This window comes from Tympanuchus pallidicinctus, unplaced genomic scaffold (genome assembly GCF_026119805.1).
Source record: "Tympanuchus pallidicinctus isolate F22 unplaced genomic scaffold, pur_lepc_1.0 scaffold2, whole genome shotgun sequence".
NCBI lineage: Eukaryota > Metazoa > Chordata > Aves > Galliformes > Phasianidae > Tympanuchus > Tympanuchus pallidicinctus.
The window spans coordinates 47,371,465-47,390,747 of NW_026294721.1; the positions used below are offsets into that span (position 1 = coordinate 47,371,465).

A 19,283-nucleotide genomic window follows, 5' to 3' on the forward strand; every position below is an offset into this window, starting at 1 on the left:
TTTAGCAAGGACGCTTATAGTAGTATGTTTTGAAACGTAGCTAAAGCTGCCAGTGCATTCTGGTATTACAGAGTAGTACCTGCTCAAAACACTTGCCTTTTTCTCCTCTTTTGTAACATCACATACTGCATAAACCATAAGAAAGTGCATCAATAACAGCAAAGCAGCAAGATCCCAGGCCACAAGGAGTGGCTGCAACAGCAGTAGGCACAGACATAAGGGAAAGAAACTACTTACCTTCAGAGGGCCTCAGACATACACAGAGCTCCAGAAAAACACCCTTACCTCCACTGCCAACCTTAAATGAGGTCTGGGAGGGATGAATCCTGGCTCCACTGTTTCTGGTCACTCAGACACACTGCATCCACCTGAGTTCCCCTGGATTGGCCCTGCCTTCCCAGCAGGTGCTCAATCACTGGTTCAAGCCATGACTTTTTCCACTACAACTGTATTCCTACCTTGAACATTCATGCACTTCTGACAGTATTTAATCTGATGTTAGTTAATCACCTGTCAAAATTAAGGCAACAGTAAGCCAACATAAAGGGTAGATGGTTTCAGCAATGTTAGGTCATTGGAGATTCCACTTCCATGGTAAAATTGAAATTAGTAAGTACATCTCCCCTGATTACTACTTGGAAGTTCTTCACGAGTAGGTAAGTGGTGAGTGCTGCTATTTCCACTCTGTCACAAATTCTCAGGGGCATATTCTTTGTTCCTGCCCAGTTCCAGGACAAATTCTCTCCCTGTCCTCGTGGGCATAAAGATTTCCATGATCATCAACAGCTTAGATGACGTAGCAATTACTTCGAAATGATTCATTGTTACTAAGTTGTCTGTGAGCAGTTTCTCATTGCAATCATTAGATAAAATCTGACAAATGGATGTTCTTACACATCTCGTTTCTGGTGGGCTCAGAATATTTTAGAAACAGAAATGTCATGACATATACAAACATAAATTTAATTCTCTTTTTAACATCACCATTTGGTAGACAAAGATGGTGAATCTGCTTTGCAGGGCTTTTGAAGCTCGACCAGTTTGTTAACTTGAGAGAAGTTATGGCTTGTCCTGCTACAGATTTGCCTGCATGTGGCCACAGATCAAAGCTGAGGGAAAAGTCGCAGAACATATTATGCGAGTAATACTAGAGTGATGTTTTTCCTTCTATAATTCTCTATAGGTTTCCCTATCTGGCCAGTTTTTGTAAGGATAAGTATTCCCTTCATATTCTTTCAGCAGCCTATGTATGTCAATATAGTTTTAAAAAAGCTGTCTGATTATATTCTATTAAAAATAATTATGAAAAGTCTTATAACTTGAAACAGGAATACATTCATTTGAGAAATCAAAGGTTTTTGCCTAAATGGATGTTATATATATAAAGCTAGAAACAACCCAGACAGTAGATTGACTGTTCACAATAAATGTAGTCTAGGAGGATATTTTAAATTAATCTTTTCAGAGAATAAAAAGCAAAGGAAGAAGTAGAAGCTTTTGAGATTTATCTCATTTTTAAAATAACAGATTTTTTCAAGATTAAATTTCACTGCATTTGGAAAAGGTGGTGCCAGTGCTATGCTTTGTCCACATAGCAGACAATCCTGAAAGGTCAGCCTGTCAGCCTTCACTCTAACCACTCTCATCTGTCATTTTCACACCAGCAATGATGATGGTTCTTCAGCGGGAGCTTTCAGTGAACAATTCAGTGAGAGTGAATAAAGTGAAATCAAGGAAAGATGTACGCCTATTAAGAAAATAATCATTAAAAATTATTAAAGATATTCTTTGTGTGAAAATGTTTGTACTTTTTGCCAAAATTAAAGTCATTGAAACAAAAAGAAGGTTGTGGTCTTAATTATTCCATGACACTAACATTGTATGTCTGTCTACAAGCAGTTAAATAGATGTTAAAATCTTCCCTTCTCTGTCCCTTCCCAGTGTTAAATGGCTATATGATGAATTATCTTGGCTAGTTGGAAAATATTTTTCCTTTATATATTACTATAAAGGACACAATAAAATCAAACTAATATGAGTGCCACAATAAACAGAGATTAAAAATTTTGGTAAACGGCACAGTGGGTGTAAAAACAGCCAAAAAAACTGATCCAGACCATTCCTTTTCAAATAGTTTAATTGACTGTTTTTTTTTCTGTGTTTGAAGGAAGCAACAATTTTCTGTACTATTTCTTAATAAAGAAAGGAAAATCAATGCAGGTTGTGTAATTAATTTATGAACTATGATGCAGCACAGGACATTTGTCATGCAGTAAATTTTACCTTAATGCTGCCTGAGCATTTAAGAAATTGATCACTTGCAATTGAATTGCACTGAGTTTTCCATAACAATGGAATCTGTATCAAGCACAGTATTCCTTGTTCTCTTTCATATATTCAAAATAAAGATCTTGGAAAAATGTTTACCAGGGCTTCAAAGAAGAGAGACTGTAAATCATGGCAAAGGGTGCTGCTTGGTCTTCAAAAACTTAAATGTAGCATCCATATTTTAGATCAGTCACCAGAAAGCTGGCATGTGCTCCCTGCAGCCAGGTTTCCAGAAGAGATTGTTGTCATTGATACATGAGGAAGGAGGAAGGGCTAGAATTTCAGTACACAGAAAATAATACATTTTGCTGCTGATAATATTTAATTTTCTTTATTTCTTTCAGGACATAGTAGAAATTGAACATGGAAACTTGTACTTTGAAAATCACTGCATTCCCCTGGCTATCTCCCAAGCACGTGCATTCAACTTCACAACAGTGTCCGCTTCCTTTGTCAATCACAGTGAGTTTTTTTTCCCAATGAAGAATATTTGGATTATTTTGTTATTTGCTCAGGAGGATATTTTATTCACAGTTGGAAAGCACATAAGTTATTAAAGCCATCCTTGAAACTATGCAATTGAATAGGATTTCTAATCCTTGTTTGAAGATATAAATGTCATTCCTATAGTAGTTTACATTACATTCTGGTAAAATTTAAAACATGAATTAATTCCACTAGGTTTTGTTAGACACCTTCTGACTTATTGTATGCAAAGATTGTCTTTCTATTTCTTTAAATACGTAATCTCTTTGTTTTTGCTTCCTGCATAAAATAAAATATAGATTAAAAAAAGAAAGTTGCTTGGTGCCTTCAGCAATAGCATTTCACTGGAAGCTGCCATCCATTCACACTGGCTAAAGCTGACTCTTGGATGAGAAACATCTAGAGGAAAATTGATATCTAAAGTGATAATACTAGTATTTTTGTATATTATGTTTCACTGTGAGCAAGAAATAAACTGATGTGCTTAGACCCCAATAATACTGAATAGCCTATATCAATTTTGAAAGAGAAGAAATTGAATTTGTGGTCTAGATTAATTTTGTTTGGATAATTTTATCCTTTATAAATGTTCTGTGCCCCAATATCCATTCCATTCTAATATTTTAGGAACATTATTGTTATAATAGCTTAACACTAAAGTTACTGCAATAATTGAGCAATGTATTTTCTCTTTCATGCTTTAATGTTGTTTTTATGTTTAACGGATTAATTTATAGAGATGATCTCACAGGTGCTGTGTTCTGCCTATAATTCATTCCTATTACTTCTGACACAAAACTTTTTGCAAGCCACTCCTGTAGCATGGTGTTACAGTATGGCCTAGGTGTAAATTCTTAGTTTAAAAACACTAGTTTATATTGAAAATCCACACTCAAAAACATTTGTGTTTGCCTTAAAATGTGTAATGTTTCAATTTGTTGCCATGCCACCAAGAAGATTTACATGCTGTAGTTCTATATTGTCCCCATTACAGCTCTGGAAAAACCACGCACAGCCAGTTTTACTACACCTCAATCATTTCAAAAATTTGCCTTTCTCTTCTTTTAAAACAGAATAATTAAATAGATAGTGTATTAAAAATGTTAGCTGGCAGTAAACAGAATAAGGCACTAGTAAAGGGAACACTGAAGTCGTTGTATGTGTCAGCAAGTCTGAGAATTAACTGAGTTTGTGTTGTTCTCATTTTAGCACTTTAACAAAGCAGGGTATGAGTTTCGTGGCATCATGGAATTACCAAGGCTGGAAAAGTCCTTCAAGATCATCTAGTACAACCATCAACGTACAACCAATATTCCTCCACTAAAAAACATCTAAACATTTCTTGAGCACGTTGGGGGACAGTGACTCAACCACCTCCCTAGACAGTCCACTCAGTGACTCAGCATTCTTTCAAAGAATAAATTTTTTTCTATCATCCAATCTGAATCTCCCCTGCTGTAACTTGAGGCCATTCCCTCTCATCCTATTGCTAACTACACAGTAGAAGAGGCTGACCTTCACCTTGCCACAGTCTTCTTTCAGGCCTCCCCCGAGCCTCCTCCAGACTAAAACGTCCCAGATCCCTCAGCTGCTCCTCATAAGGCTTGTGCTCCAGATCCCTTACCAGTTTTGTTTCTCTTCTCTAGGCACACTCCAGAGCTTTATTTTAGTGAGGGGCCCAAAACTGAACACAGTTCTCAAGGTGTGGCTTCACCAGAGCTGAGTACAGGGGGATGATCAACTCTGCTTTCTGCTGGCAACATTAATTCTGATACAAGAGCATTGACCAACATCCCCATGTCCATTTCTTCTACACAATCTTCCAGTCATTCTGATTCAACCTTGTAGTGTTGCTTGGAATTGTTGTGACCAAAGTGCAAGATCCAGCACCCAGTCTTGTTGGGCTTCATCCCAATGGCTTCAGTCCATCTTCTTTTCCCCATTCTTCTGTTCACCTCATATCAATATATGAAACATCCTGTTACTAAAAACAAAGCCAATGGTTTTCTGTGATTCTGTTTGCACACACCAGTGAATCCTTCATTGTATTCTAGTTGTTCTAGAAAGTTGGTTATATCATTCTCAGTAGCTTCAAGCCTTTAGCTAGGGCCTGTCAAATACACAGTTTTGTAGTCCTTTCTAAGATACTGTCCTTTATATTCCTAGACTCCTCCTTTCAAAATCATGTATGTAAAACAGTAAAAAATGCTTTTCTCTTCTATAGTTATAACATTTTGGGATCTTTATGCAAAAGAGAAAGCAAACTTCTACTACTCAATTCTTCTACTCAAACACTGAAGAATTTGCACATTTCCCTCCCATAATCATTTCTATGGCCTGGACATATGTGGCATTTCTAGTTACATAAAATTTTTCTCTGAAGTTCAGTATTAATAGGTATAGAATTAAAAAAACGAAAGTTCTACAGTGCACACATGCTGTGAAGGGCCTTCTAAGTCATTACATTCTGGAAATAAGTAAACATGCAGATTTTATTCCTTCCAGACTAGGCTTTCTAGAACAGCTTCTTTTCTAAAACATCGTGCATACTCTCTAGGGACTTGGCTTATGGTTCAGCTTTCAGGAAGCAGACAAGAACATAAGATCAACAGTTGCAAGTCAGACAAATCATTATCTAGTCTGTTCCTTTGGCTAATAGTAGATGCCAAGGGAAACATGTGAGATCAGAGCTAGTGCCTAATGAGGTACTGCCCTACATTACTCACTCAGCAACCAATGATTTGTAGCTCAACTATTACTGAATCAAATGTAGTTCCTTTTCTTTTTAAGATGTTGTGCTCTGTCAATCACTTCTTGAAATACTGTAAATTCCTAGACTCTGTAGCATCCTTTGGTTGAAGCTGCAAACATAAGCAGTGAGTGTAGGTTTTAAGCTCAAGCATTTGCAAAATTCTTTTGCAGCATCTTTTAGAGAGGAAAAAAGGAAGTATTTATTTCCAACCTGAGGCATTAGTATGATTGATTGAGATTTTAATCAAGAACATTCTTGTGACCCCCACTGAATTCTGAAGAAAGTTTTACTGGGAAACACTCTTTTGACTTAGAGGTGAACCAATATAGTCCTACTCTGCTGTGAAAGAAAGTAGACTGTCTCATAGAACTGCTGCAGGACAGATTGTTATTATTCATCCATGTAGTTGCAATACTTTTAATTAAGTGGGTATGCCTCCTTCACTATATGGAAATAACGAGGCATATTTTGAAATGCTTATTTCATTGTCAGATTCATGGTTATCTCTATGCTTTGCAGAACAAGTACATATGAAAGAGACCTTACACAATTCTTCAGTCTCCCTTTTTGATATTAAAAATAGATGAACTAAATAAGGTGAAAATACAGTACATGAAGTCGCATCCTCCTCTAGTAAATACATTCTTGTATATTCTGCTGATTTTTCTGATATACCATTTCATATATCTCAGAACACATCTCACAGTTTTGTTATTGTTTGTTTTGTTTTGGCAGGGGAGCTGAGTGATGGTATGACATTTCCTCTGAGCCTTTCTATATGTGGAAAAGGAGCCATCCAATAACACAGACAACATTTGCTTGTTTTTGTTAAGTAGGACATGTGAAATATAAAAAGGTAGCAAAAGACTAATCACATTCTGATAGATGAGGGAAAGATCAGGCCATGTTAAATTCAGTAGATAAACAGTGATTATGATCAACTTACTACTGCAGAAAAAGACCATGCTTTTACAATGAAAAAAAAAAGCCCTTCACAAATGCAAGATGCTGCATTTGGGTCAGGGCAATCCCAGGTACTTACACAAACTAGGGGAAGATCTCCTTGAGAGCAGACCTGTGAAGAATGACTCGTGAGTCCCGGCAGATGAGAAGCCAGACATGAGCTGGCAATGTGCGCTTGCAGCCTGGAACGCCAACTGCATTCTGGGCTGCATTAAAAAAGGAGTGGCCAACAGGGAGAGGGACTCAGCTCTTGTGAGGACCCATCTGGAGTACTGCATCCAGGCCTAGAGCCCGCAGTACAGGAAGGATGTAGAACTCTTGAAGCGTGTCCTCCAGAGGAGAGCCACTAAGATGATCAGAAGTACTGAAGTACCTTTCCTGTGAAGAAAGGTTGAGAGAACTAGACTTGTTTAGCTTGGAAAAGAAAAAGCTCTGGGGAGACCTCATTGTGGCCTTCCAATACTTGACGGGAGCATATAAACAGGAGGGGGAATGACTGTTTACAAGGGTGAATAGTGCTAGGACAAGGATTGCGGTTCTTTTCAACCCAGGCCATTCTATGATTCATGGCCAAAGAGAATCCCTTGTTTCACAGTGCAAATGAGAAACTAGAGTTATGAGTCAAAAACAATGAGCATCTTTACTGATCCCACAAAATATAAACAGAAGTTGAAGTCAGGCTTGTGAAAATGCTCCTAATAGTGACTAATATGTTTGTAATATCTACCTCCTACAAAATAGAAAACATGTTTAAATGCTATTGACTTGTGCTACGTCTGATTCTGAGGCTGTCTTGAAATCATAGCTGCAAAGCAGGAAGGGTGGAAAAAAATTTCAGAGAAGCCTGTTTTGTTTTGGATAGCAACATGAGCACTTGGAAACACAAATCTGACTGATAGAACCTCTAATCCTTAGGGAATTGATGTTATTCTGCCTTGGGCATAATATATAGAGACCTAGGCCCAGTATACTATTATAGACAACACAGCAGGAAAACATCTGTGTGGAACCTGAAATTAATACAGTTAGACGAGTATCTTTCTAAACTTCAGTTCAGAATCTCTCCTGCTATGAAAACAGAGATACTTCTGTATAACGGTATTTCAAAGGCACAGCTAGGTAACAGTAATTTTTGCGATTCTCTTGAGCGTACTGTTTCAGAAACACAGATATGCTCATGACTTCTATCGCACAAAATGGCCACGGCTGGAAGGGACCTCAAGGATCATGAATCTCCAACCCCCCTGCCACATGCAGGACCACCAACGCCCCCATTTAATCCTAGAACAGCCTGCCCAGGTCCCATCCAATCTGGCCTTGAACAGCTCCAGGGACAGTGCATCCACAACCTCCCTGAGCAGCCTGTTCCATCACCTCACCACTCTTGTAGTAAAGACTTTCCCCCTGACATCCAACCTAAATCTTCCCTTGCTCAACTTAAAACCATTTCCTCTTGTCCTGCAGTTACCTACCCTTTCAAAGAGTTGATTCCCCTGCCTGTTTGTAGGCTCCCTTTAGGTACTGAAAGGCTGCAATGAGGTCACCCTGCAACCTTCTTTTCTCCAGGCTCAACAGGTCCAGCTCCCTCAATCTGTCTTTGCAGGGGAGGTGCTCCAGTCCCCTGATCAATTTCATGGCTCTCCTCTGGAGCCTCTCCAACATCTCTGTCTTTCTCATACTGGAGGCTTCAGACCTGGACACAGCACTCTAGGTAGGGATTCACAGGAGCAGAGTAAAGGGGGGACAATCACCTCCCTGTCCCTGCTGGCCACCCCTCTTCTGATGGAGCCCAGTATACTATTTGCTTCCCAAGCTGCAAGAGCACACTGCTGGCTCACGTTAAGCTTATCATCCATCAAGACCCCCGGGTCCTTCTCTGCAGGGGTGCTCTCAAGGACTGCTCCTTCCAGTCTGTATAGATACCTGGGATTCCTCCCACCCAAGTGCAAAACCTTGCACTTTTCTATGTTGAACTTCATCAGGTTCACCCAGGCCCACCTTTCAAGCCTGTTGAAGTCTCTCTGAATGGCAAACGTTCCATCCATTGTGTCAACCGCACCACTCCGCAACCACCAGCTTGGTGTCATCAGCAAACTTGCTGAGGGTGTACTTGATTCTGTCATCAATGTCACTGATAAAGATGTTAAAGAGTACCAGTCCACCTTTTGGACACTCTCATTATATTTGATTTATTAGCTTTGATTCTAATTATATCATATTGTACTGTATTTTGTGCATTCTGATACCATATTTAGGAAATTTGTTTCTCCTCACGTTGTTGCCACTGTTTTAATTATTTTTGGGGTCCCGTTCCCCCTTTCTGGAGACATGGATTCTGAATCCCTCCTCTCCACTAGTCTCAGAACCGGGCTGAACCAGCCCACAACTGAATTCATCATCACTACTGGAGATAAGATATCCTGCAATCACAATTTGGTTAACAGTTCTGTTGATACGATGGTTAGAATAGAGTCTTTGTGTTGCTGGCTATATTTAATTGTCAGCAAAGAAAGTAGATACACCTTGAAATTCTCATGGAATATATAGGTCTCACAAAATATTATGAGAATGACATCTTGCTTGAACATTGCTAGGAACTATCTGAAACACTTCTGATTAAACCTTTAACCTTATACTATAGAGAATAGGAAATATACTGCGGGCATACAATTTCAACAGCATTCGATTAGACTTTTTCTCAAATCTATTGTAGCTTCCTCAGTCACATGAATAAAGAAAAATAAGAATACGAATCAGAAATTTCCATATGAAATGATTACAAAGTTATCCTTCTTTCAAAGAGGAAATTTAGATTTTCTACCTCAGTCAAATAAAAGCAGTGTTCAAAAACTGGATGCATACAAATTACTCATTTAGATCTAGTATACTAGAATTTCTAAACTTGATGGCCTTAACTGTGAAATATATATATATTTTTAAACCAAAAGTCTGGTTCTGTAACTTAAGATAAGTTCTCTAATGGGTTTTTTGCAATGAAGTGTTTTAGTAGATTCAAATAAATTTAAAATTATCTAGTTCCTTACGCACGTGAAAAAAAAAAAAGAAGTCACTACCTAATTTAAGAAAGAAAGAGCTACTTACCTAGGCCAAGAATAAGGACTCCAAAGTGCTCCAAAAGGAGTATTTGCCAGGTATAGAACCTTCCCTCATGGCAGCCAGCCCTTAAATGAGGCTTAGGGAAGGGTCGAACTTGTTTCCACCCTTCTGGTCGTACACATGAACTGCTTTCACCTGTGCTTCCAGGGCTGGTTGTGTCCCTTCATCAGGTGTTCAATCATTGGTTCAGGCCATGACTTAGCAATTCCTATATTCCTATCTGCACAGTTTAAATTAAATTTTATTTTACTTGTATATTTAAGCAGTGCTTATTCTGGAATGCATTATATGAGAATTCCATTCCATAGAAAGTGGAAGCATTCAGATTTACTATGTATACTTTGTATATTGCCTGATGTTTCTATATATTGTGTATCAAAGAGCTATATGATGTTGTGGATTGTTATAAAATAATACAATTGTAAGGTTCACATATTGGGAATACAAATTCAAAATACAAGTTTAAACATATAAGTGGTTGTTATAAGCTAAGAAAATGTAGTCTGTAGTACTGCATGTGTATTAGATAATAAAAAGGGAAAATCTATGTTGTATTTTATAAATTTTAGGGAAAAATAATAATTAAAAAATCTGGAATTTCTTATCTTAAATCAGTGACAAGTTTGAATGAGAGGAAAAGACTGATTTAGACTTTGCCAAAATCATGAAATGCTGATTGATCCATTTCATACACTGAATGAATTTGGGTGATTTTAGTAAAAAACTGTTCCATACCTTGAATAAGAATTAGTAGAATTTGCATTTAGTGAGACAAATGTCCTTTCTTATACTTCTTTGAGCTCCTTGACAAGTGCAGTATCACCTGGGCTTTGGCCTTCTAAACTCCATCTCTACACAGCCTAGCACCATCTGTATACTTCTCCCAAGGTATCTGCCCTCTTCTACTGTCTATGCATTTTCTTCTTGCTCACCATGCTGTTTGCCTACTTTGTTCCCACCCCTCCTAATGCATTGGTATATAACATCTGATACTTTAAGGATGTTGGACAGTTGAAAAAGCTACATTGCAGAAATTTTTGACTGTTCAGGTGGTTTTTTTAATTTAATTTTATTTTTTTTTAACTGAGATGTCTTTTTTCCTCTAAGATCTTTGTGATTTTCCTTTGCTTTAAAATGAATCTTTTTGTCTTTCAGGATAAGATGATTTTATGTTTACTGTACATTAAAATGATTTAAAATAGAAGCTTTCTGAAATGCACAAAATATTTTTTATATCAAATAAATAATTTATTTGTGTTTTTAATGTTTCATCATTCTGATCATAGTGGGATCACCTAAACTATCAATCTTTCTTTTCTCTTTCTGTTCAGTCAGAAATCAGTTCAGTCTTTAAAAGGTCTAGTTGAAGTTCTGAGCAATCTTTTGCTCTTATTATCTCCTCCACTGCCCAGCTTCCTAAAGCTAGTAGACAACCCAGCTATAGATACAAAACAAAACAAAAGGACGGAAAAGATGGAATAAAGATTATTATCCATTTCCTAGATTTTCCTGAATTATAAAATCTAAAAAGGTGCATGTTAACACAGCATCTGTTCTTGATATTACTTTGTCACTGTACTACATCCACGTATTCGAGAATAATCATGCATCAGTAAACTTCTATAACAAAGGTAATGTCTTAAGTCTTTTACCTACAGATTTTTTAGAATTCATACTTGCTACAAACAATGCATACATATATATATATAAATTCTCTTTGTCCTTGCATATTATTACTGTATTCAATATTTATATATCTTCTATTTGTGCCCATGGCAGTATAGATGCACTGTAGCTTTTCATTTGGAAACAGTGCTGTAAAGCATGATGGGCTGCTCTTACCTCCTGTACCATGGAAGCCATCCTTTCTGTGATGTTGTGTGAAGAACATTAAACAGCATAATGCTGTCTGTAGGATGAGACCTACAAAGAAGGATTTCAGTTAAATAAACTTATTCCCATGAAATCATAGACTATCAGTCTAAATAAAAGAAATGAAAGGACGACATGAAAGATTTCTTTTTCCTGTGGTGATTTTTATTATATTGTTTTTATGACTTCTTTTTTACCACCATCAAGTTTATTTTTTTAAGGTATTCCTCAGTTTATTTGTTAAATTGTTGAACAAGACATCCTGGGAATTAAAGGCATATTTGTAAAAACAGCTGTTTAGAAGGTAGGCTGCATAAACAAGAAGAAATCAAACACTGATATGTTCTGGACACTGGAGCTTGATTGTCTTGTTCATAAATTGTTGAAACAGTTTTGCCATAGTTATGACCCACAGACTTTCAAACTGTTCTCAGGTGCCATTCAGGTATCTATATGGCCAGGGGCTGCCTCCAAAAGCAATTTGGATGCACTCACTCCTCTTAGAGCACTAAGAGACTACAGAACAAAAGTATTTAATGCCAAGATAGCCTCAGTGCCTGAGAATAGTCCTGAGCACCTTAAACATGTGAGTGAAAAGGTAGTTTTGCAATCTGTGCCACATGTACAGAGGCAAAGAAGGGAAATCAATATATATAGGGCTTTTTGTTTTCACAGAATATGCAACGTTACGGAAAATCTTTTTTTTTTTTTTTTAATTTATATTTTACTTGGTGAGTGATAATTATCCCTGAAGACCTTTAGATTTATTGCTTTTTATTTAAAACAACAACAAAATATCTATTTCTCTCACATACCTGACTGGAAATACCTTCCTGTAATTTTTACATTCCCATTATGGTATAGGAAGTAGAATTAATATGATTGAAGTTATGAATATTTTTTAAAAGGCTTATTTTTCTCTCCTTTCCCCTGCCTTTTTTCCTCCTTATTAAATCACCTTTAACTTCCAGGCTGGTAAAGTTATCAAACCCACATCAGCTATCTACATCTTAATCTAAGATACACTTTCCTAGAAGACAAAAAACAAAGTAAGATAATTAGTTTTCAAAATTATGAATAAAGGATGATGGACTATATTTAACTGTTTATCCAGTTTATGATAGGCTCAGCAAGGGCATAGGTTGGTAAGAGAGTGATTAGGGTTCCCTGAATCTCTGGTTTACCCTTGGCTGCTGGTGAATAAATGATGCTTGTTCATTTGCTGTATCTGCTATGTGTGATGTGGATTGATGTGGCACATTTGATCACCTTTTCTACCTCCAAAGGTAGAAAGTTTCTAGCAGCTCCATCTTCTGCTGGTTTGAAACTTCTGTGGAAAAAGCAATAATGGTAAAGTAAAACTGATACATATAGAGTGGATCAATATCCGCAACAAATGCATTTTCTGAACCTACCCGTTGGCTGTTTGATTTCATAGTACAGTGATACTTTTGTTATAATATTTTCTTTCCGTTCTACACAATATTTTCTTTTGACAGAAATGTGACTGTGAAGCCCAAACAGAGTTTCTCTGCAGACCTTTTGTACTGAAGCCTGGGCAAAGATCTGAGCTCATTTCTTTTAAGTTTTGGTCACTGGATGGTATGTTATCCATTCTGTACAGTAAAAAATTCATTTCAGCATCTACAGAGGATGTCTAATTAAAGCCTTTGAGGTAAGCATTTTGAGCAATTCCAATGTTACATTTGATACAAGCAAAGTGGGGGCAAGGATTAATGGATTTGCTGAAGGCTGGTGAATGAGCTAGAGATGAGGTTAGAGTTTACTGCTCTCTCCTGGTTCTCTTGTGCTCTTGGAGAAAAGCAGAAAAATCCTGAGGTGAAGATAGAGAGAGCCCCCACCTATTTAAGGAACTTTCAAGCAAACAGAAATGAAAGCATAAACTACAGTTTTATTCAGAAGAGAACCTGCCATACAAACTTAATTGCTCTCTGTTTTAGTAAGAAATGTAAATCATGAGAACAGCTTTCCTATACTGTGAGAATAGGCTTTTGCATAACTCGAGCCACTATAAACTGAAGGATGGAGGCTTCCATAAATGTAAGCTCAAGAACAGAATGTGGAGGAGGCTGCGGAGCTTGTTGTCAAGTGAAGATAAGAAAGTAGAATAGATGTCCTGCTGTTGATGATAAGATGGTAAAACAGATGCCTCAGCTCAACATAACATTAGTGGGAACCCCCGAAAAAGATGGGAAATTCACAGCAAGAATGCATCCAATGACCACCAGAGATGTTATTTCTGCCCATGTCCTTGGAATATAATGAATACATATATGCTATGCCTTTAAATATGTTGCCACTGCTTCTCTCGGGGTGCATGTTTGGTGGGAGCAATCCCCTGTGCACCCAGCGCCGTAAGAAAGGGAACACCTTACTGTCATGTCAAGTTACTTTGTCAGTTTTCTCAGCTTCAAATGATAAAGTTAGTTGAGATTTGCATATATTGATTATGATGGCTAAGTTTTAGTACTGAGAACTTGTTTTTTGCTTTTGATTTCTGAGCACTTGGGGATTTTTGTTCTTGTATGTTTAAATATCTCAGGCATGTAAACAAAATGTATGCGTATGGACATACAATAAAGGTATCTGACCACTTTGTATTCCAGCCAGCAAAGAAATCGATTGCAAAAGCCAGTTTCTAGGAATTGCTGACTCCAGCATCTTTCCACTACTCTTAATCCAGCAATTCTGTTTTACTTTCAGCCCTTTAGGCTGAAAAAGTGATATTTTTGCCACTTTCCAGTCTCTTCCTTTTAAAGTGAAGCTTCCGAATTGTTGCCCTAATCTGCATTAGCAGAACTGCACAAAGTACCCAGAAACAAGAAAGAAATTTTATTAATTAATTGAAGATTTTCACCGTGGGTGTAACTAAGGATGAAGAACTGGCCAATAATTCAATGGGTGCAAATTTTACTGCAGGGTGATGCTGATCGAAAAGAGGTGAGGACTTGCTAAATGCATCTTCTACAGTCTTATTTTTAGATATAATGACTCATATTGCTATTGGCTATTATTGCATAGCAATCAATTTGTTAAATATGAAAAAATGCTTAGCTTCTAGATCTTTAAGTTCTTTGTGATCCCCTACCCAGGCAACAGACTCCGTATAAAAATTCAACAATACTGAACAGATAGAAAGAGCCAAATTGAATAATAGAGATGATTCATTCTTCTCTGCACTGAAAGTATAATAGAGGAACCATCTATCATCTCTTGTGTGGAGAAAATTGATGAATTTATTGTAGTTCTTCACAGTCTGTAACATCTCCAACGCTGAAAAAAGCTGATATTTGGTCTTATTTCAATACCTACATGGACCTCAGAAGAATTAAAAATTACATACATTCAAAATTATTTTATTTATAATATCCCATAACAGCACTTACCTTCTGTAGGAATTAAATTCACATCACTCAAGTGAATACCATGGATGCCTTTCCTATGAAAAATCAAGGCTCAAACTACTGTAGGTCTGAGGATTACTGTAACATCTGAAAGCTCACTTCTTCACAGTAAAGATGAGATAAAATCAAACTACTTGGCTGGTTCTAATATGATTTTTTTTTTTTTTTTTTAATTTCAGTAGGTAATTTTACATTATTGCTTTTACTACCATGTTTAGTTAAATGCGGAATGAATATTTTCATTTGGCCCAATAACCTTTAAGAATTCATAGGGGAAAGTGGTTACGTGTCTTTTAATACACGAATCAACTAAGTATATCAAAATAATTTTGATTTATTTAAGTATATAATGAAGGGCAGAAAAATGTCAAGATAATTTCATTCTTGGCACAGCTAGTTCAGAGGACTTTCTGAGAATTTTGGCTTGATTTGCCTATTGATTTCCTGTTGTGACTTTTATTTTACAAATAAAAATTCTGTGCACTTGGGGTTTGCCTCCCAAATCTGTAAAAAATATGACTGCTTTTCCATGCTTTCATTTAACAAATTAAGAGTACATTAATTTCCCCCCATTATTAAGTTAACAGCAAAGCAATTTCCCTTAGTATTGAGGACTCTTTTACAAACTAAAAGAAAAAAAATAACCTTCTTCCACTCATTAGTTAGTCATCTCCCCTGAAAAATAAAGCAATGCACACAGGTCAGCACAGTGTAGACATTTATCCTAATTTACTCAGTCCAAAGAGTCCTCCTTTTTTTCTTCTTGAAATAAAAGCCCAGGAAATACAATCTCTGTTAGTTTTTTTCCTAATCCAGTAAAATGAGCATTGATATCTCTGTTCTGGTCCTTAATTGGCAGTTGCTGCTCTCTTTTCTTTTCTTTCTGAAGCTTGAGAATGCAGCTGATACAATGGGAGGTACTAATTTCACCGCTGTGTCAGTGAAGTACAAATGAAAGCAACCCTCCCGCCCCCAAAGCAAGCAAACAAACAAATAAAAAAACCAACAAAAAATCCCCACTTTTTTCCTTAAAAATTTCCTTAAAAATAAAACAATGTCTTTGAACCCATCCTTTGCTGCTCTCAAATTAATAGCAAGTTGACTTTATATTTGCTGGAAATAGTGGGAAATAATTATTACTCGTACTTCTTGTAATTGCTGAAGTAATCATTACTGTGATTTGTGACAGATTTCTCAGTAACTTGCTTCTGTTAGCTGCTTTCTGGAAATTCTATATCTGAATAAACAGTGAGACCACCAAATGTAATTTCAGATACGTGCATCATTCAAAAAGACACGTTTGGAAGGAAAAAGAAAATATGAGCTGATGTGTGATAAGACTTTCTTTCCTCTTGTAGGTCCAAGGACAGGAATACAGCACAAATCACAAAGAAAGCAGAGGGCTCTGCACTCTGTTATTGGCAGAAAGATACTGTGGACTATGTTTGGAACAATAACCCTCGTTATTCCAACAGTAGGCTTGCTTTCACTTCCACACTTTGTATTTTCAGTAACAGTTGTGGTACCAAAGCATTTTTTCCCCTATGTCTTGCTTAGGCCATTTCTGAAAGGAAGATCCTTTTCTTGAGAAATTTTAAATGTTTTGCCAAGGCAGTGGTGTATGCACCAGTAATCTGTATTTCTGCTTTATTTCTTTTTTTTTTTTTTTTCCATAATTACAGAGCTCCCATTAGCCCTTTTTGTTAGTATTCCTCAAACACAATTGTCTTCCTTTATTATTTATAGGCAGTAAGACCCATTTTTTTAATCACTTTGAACATATACCTAAATAATTATGGTGAGCTTGATGCTGCTCACGTTTTTGTAATAGCTTTATGGTTGGTTTCCCGTTCTTAACTAATGGAAAATTTAAAACCACTAGAAAGCATCGAAACATTCAATTGGAAATGCAGCCACTTTTGGATTGTCATCTTTCCATTGACATCTACTGCCTACAGATACATCTCTGAACTGATTATCTTCTTTTCTTTTTCTTCTAGTTTTAACTTTTGTGAAAATGGATCTAGTTTCCTTTTCATTGTATTATTAACTCTGGGAATCAGCTAGGTTCTATGGTGAAGTCCTTATTGGTGAATTACCAGCTGCTGCTGTTCCTAGAAACAAATGCTTCTCTGACATCCTTTCTCCATTTTTCACAAGTTAGAAAAAAAAAAAATTAATTAAAGGAACAGTGCAATGGAGCACTGTTCAGTATTCATGCTGCAGTCATTGCATCCATATACTGACTTGAATGTATTTGCTTTAATGGTTACTCATATGGCCAGGAAGAGCCAGGAAGGGCTTTTTCCGTGGGCTGAGTTATTCAGTTCACTGAACAGGGTACTGATTGGTTTGAAGGCAAAAATATCATTTAATAGTGAGAATACAAAATATTTTTCTTTGCTTGTTCCAGCTTAAATATTTAATTATAGAACTAGAGGGAATGGCCTCAAATTTTGCCAGGAGAGGTTCAGGTTGGGTACTAGGATGAAAAAGTGAACAGGCACTGGAACAGGCTGACCAGGGATGTGGTAGAATCACCATCCCTGGAGGTGCTCAAGAAATGTGCAGATATGGTACTAAGGGATATGTTTTAGTGGAGAAATACTAGTGCTAGGTGGACAGTTGGACAGGATGATCTTGGAAGTTCTTTTCAACGTTGGTGTTTCTATGATTCTACAGTTCTATGAATATGCAGCTGACATTCTGAAACTTTTCTTGAGTAAAGCAAGCTGTCTTCATCCTTCTGAAAAAGGATTGAGTATCAAAAATCTCTTTTCTCCATACAGTTTTCATAAGTGATGAAGTTATAGAGACAGATAATTTATGAATTCAAAATGGAGCCGATGAGAGAGACTGCTCTCTAAAAAAGTGGAATGTGATTTCAAGAATGATCTCCATTCCATTTTATTTGGAGATTTTTTTACTCCAGAGAGTGTACAGGAATTCAGAAGAATAGAGATTTGGTCTATGGGGAATTAGAAGAAATTTTATTTAAATAAATGGATAAAAATTTTAGTTTTACCAAAATCTTTAGGATGAATCAAACTATGACCTTTATTATTATTATTTATTTATTTAAGTTTTTGGTTTTTGTTTTTTTTTTTTTAATTTATTCAAGGCTTCAGCAACAATTCAATAAAAAATTAAAATGCATACTTAAGAAAAGCATTTCATTTTGAAGAAAATACAGTTATGCATATTACCGAGGACAAAAGTGCCTTTGCAATGTACTGTAATTGGTCTTTGCAAAATTTAAGCAACAGATAAGAGGCTAGCTTTACTTTCTCTCATTAACTGGTGCTTTATTTTCGTTTGTTTCTTTATCTTTTTAGCAGGACTAAGTTGCAGTTATACATTCATTCTTGTTCATACTTGATGGATGCTTCCTCTGGGAGCAATGCATCTATTCTAAGAATTTTAGTTTTAAGTAGGACTGCATTGCAGAGAGAGTACCTTGATTAAGATGAACTTTAATTAAGATAAATGATGGCTGCTTAGTCATCTGTTTGGCATGGTGAGACCTGTATCTTCAGACTAATGTTAGAAGTAATGAAAATTTTTCATTTTCTTAGTGAAAGCACAAATTAGATTTTGGCAGGATTGTTGCCCACCTGTCCTGTTAAGTGTATACCTGTTAGAAAGCAGTAGTAAGCAATTTCATTCTACAGATTTTTCTGTTTAACAAAGTTGTGTTATCTTCCCAGTATCCTATAAGGATAGTTGTCAGCAGTGTCTATTCCAGGAATAATAATATTTAATCAAGGTTAAGCTTAATTGCTACTGATGCAAATAGACCTCACTTCTTAATTCATAAAAGAGTTGGGGTGGTGATTTTTGGTTTTGTAGAGAAGATGATCCATTCAGAAATCAAGATAAATTGATCAATGGAGAAAACTAAAGAATGTATATATTATTTAGGTGTGACACTTCTTTGTTAGCAGTATTGAGCACATCAGTGTGAATAACGACCCCTAGAGATACAATTTTGGCTGTACATCCATAGTTAAATTTGGATCTTTTGCAATGAGGAGCAATGGAAAATAGCTAGAACCTTAATGCAAGGTTTAAAGTGAACCATTACCTTGCTGGGAATAATTTTAAATACCACTGTGTTACTTATTTTTACAACAAAGAATTCTCAAGGTTCCACTTGAAGAATAAATGTACGATGCAAATATGCCCCAGTGGATTTACATCTGTGTTAAATAAAATTTTTATCCAAAATGTAAACTCCTTAGACTCACCGAGGCTATGGAGAAAGTTCTGCCCTTTTTCTGGTCTCTATATTTTTTAGCAGAGTTCTACCTTTCAACCTCCTCAAACCCTCAGGTTTCTTC

The 19,283-nt window shown here is 36.5% G+C and overlaps 1 long non-coding RNA gene across 2 annotated transcripts in view; it reads right to left on the bottom strand.

The window, feature by feature from the left end:
* Positions 1–11,725: 11,725 nt before the first annotated feature.
* Positions 11,726–19,283, bottom strand: part of LOC128080286 (uncharacterized) — a 123,038-nt gene continuing 115,480 nt past the window's right edge. The window contains exons 5-7 of one of the 2 annotated variants that reach the window (XR_008206576.1): positions 15,589–15,618; positions 14,926–14,978; positions 11,726–12,848 (exon numbers count right to left, since the gene is read on the bottom strand). This is a non-coding gene — a long non-coding RNA (uncharacterized LOC128080286). The remainder of the gene's footprint in view (positions 12,849–14,925; positions 14,979–15,588; positions 15,619–19,283) is intronic. The other variant, XR_008206575.1, reaches the window with a different exon arrangement.